We start from the raw sequence: 2500 nt of genomic DNA on the forward strand, positions 1-2500 counted from the left end.
ACTAATAACCATTTTCCAAGCTGCCCAAAAGATAAAACTAACCCATTTCCAAACCTGCAAAAACGAAAGAAAACCTCATGTTTCTGATTTCCGTTGTCCGCAGCTAATTAACTTCCTCTTGTTTCCCACAAACAAAATATAATACCATCACAACTGCATTACATGCACAAGCTTGCAGAACACAAAAAAGTAAGATCTGACATATTGTACGCATCACAATGCCATTAATGAGTAACAAATCTTGTAGTCAGCATGTTGCCGTCTTAGTCTTTCCGTTTGCATCCCATCCCAGCCCACTTCTCCTTTTTGTACGTATGATTTCGGCGGTAGCCCCTGATGTGAAGTTTTCATTCTTCAGCCTAGCTAAATCTAATAGCTCCCTCTTCACAAAATGTAACATTAAGGGCTTTGACAATATAAAGCCTTACGACGTATGGGATGGCTTACCAGAAAGTTATGTGTTTTCTGGGAACCCTCTGGAGCCAATTGACTTTTTTCTTAAGGCAGCACCAGGCAGCTTTAAGAAAGGTATCGCAGAGGCTGAGGCTGAGATAGGGCACAAAGTAGGCTGTTTGATATCGGATGCGTTCCTTTGGTTTGCTTGTGACATGGCAGAGGAAATGCAGATCCCTTGGGTACCCTTGTGGACTTCTGGACAACGCCCTCTGTTTATTCATGTTGCTAACGATGTGATTAAAGAAAAATTGGGAGCTAGTGGTAAGAAATTTTATTTCACAGCAGAACATTTTAAAGCAGTTTGCAGTTACATATATTTGATTATTACACATGAACATATTTAATACACAGAAATATATTCACAGTCTATATACTGAAGAAAATTGAGGTCCAAACATAAAATCAATTGACAATGTGGAGAATAACCTAACTACTTAAAAGCACTTGCAATGTCCCTCCTTTCTCACATGTATGATTCACTCTCAAGTTCCACCATAAAACCAATTGACAATGGGAAGTGCCCAAACTACTTATGAGCACATGCAAGGTGCCTCCTTTCTCATGTGGGATTCACTCTCAACATATTAAACTGAAAAAATGGTTAGATACGTGAAGCATATTAAGTTGAGACTTGAGATGCAATCATCAAAGTTTCAAAACAATATTTACAATATATCTGAACCTTATTTACTTGTGTTTCTTTTTCTTGGCAGGGGACAAAGATCAAACCCTTGAATTCCTTCCTGGATTTTCAGCATTCCTTGCATCCGACTTACCTGGTGGAATAACAACAGAAAATTTAGGATCCCCAATTGCAGTTATGATGCATAAAATGGGACTCAAGCTACCAAAGGCAACTGCAGTTGCCATAAATTCTTTTCAAGACTTAGATCTCGAAGTTGCGTTTGAGCTCAAGAAAAAGTTTCATAAATTTCTCCATGTTGGACCCTTAACCCTAACACCACCACTACCACCAAAAATTTCGGAGGACAACGGATGCTTAGAGTGGTTAGGTAACCATAAGCCTGCATCCGTAGCGTACATTAGCTTCGGAAGTGTAGCAGCACTGCCGCCGCATGAGCTAGCAGCATTAGCTGAAGCCCTAGAGGAAGGCGGATTTCCATTCATTTGGTCATTTAGGGGAAACGAAAAAGATTTCCCTGAGGGATTCCTTGAACGAACAAAACAAAATGGAAACGGGAAGGTAGTACCATGGGCTTCCCAAACTCAAATACTAAACAATGCCTGCCTCGGAGTTTTTGTGACGCATTGTGGTTGGAACTCAATTTTGGAGAGCATAACCGGCGGCGTGCCAATGATATGCAGGCCTTTTAAGGCTGATCAGCCACTAAACATGAGGACTCTAGAGGCTGTGTGGAAGATTGGGGTGGGGGTCGAGGGAGGAGTTATGACAAAAAGTGGAGCAATGAAGGCATTGCAGTTATGTTTATCAAGTAAAGAAGGAAAGGAAATGAGAGAGAGGATTAGCGTGTTCAAAGAGTTTGCTGAAGAGGCTGTTAAATCGTATGGTCGTACAACTGAAGATTTAAACGCTTTGGTAAACGAAATAATATGTAGACCAAGCAAGCCTAAGTGGTTGGAGTGGGCTGAGGGTTTGATGAGTTGGGGTGGGTTTTGGCAGCCGGCGGTTTAATCACCTTTTCTTCCGGTGTAGTGTTCTGGTATCAGCTCTTGTTCTTAGTCCCATGGCCTACGCTAATTAATGCACGAATAGCTTCCCTTTTTTTTTCTTTTTCGTGAATAGGGAACCTTTCATTGATGATTAATGATTTGTCGTCGTACCTATTTTTGTAAATCAAACCAAAACAACATATATGATTAAACACAGCTGTGTAAGCGAAGAAAAAACATATGTGATTAACAGAGCTGTGTAAGCGAAGAAAAACCATGTGATTATCATTTCGCATCATGAGAAAAACGGATACCAAGTTGTGAGATGAAAAGGCCCCACTGAAACCATCCCGTAAAAATCTATAGAGAGGAAATCAGGCGAAAGAGATTGGCATTTACATCCACGCTGTAT

The 2500-nt window shown here is 40.6% G+C and overlaps 1 pseudogene; it reads left to right on the forward strand.

Annotated features, from left to right (window-relative positions):
- Positions 1–227: 227 nt before the first annotated feature.
- Positions 228–2110, forward strand: LOC137732880 (flavonol 3-O-glucosyltransferase F3GT2 pseudogene; annotated as a pseudogene).
- The last annotated feature ends 390 nt before the right edge of the window (positions 2111–2500 follow it).

The sequence above is a fragment of the Pyrus communis genome, chromosome 16, assembly GCF_041283825.1.
Source record: "Pyrus communis isolate YQ-2024b chromosome 16, ASM4128382v1, whole genome shotgun sequence".
Lineage (NCBI taxonomy): Eukaryota > Viridiplantae > Streptophyta > Magnoliopsida > Rosales > Rosaceae > Pyrus > Pyrus communis.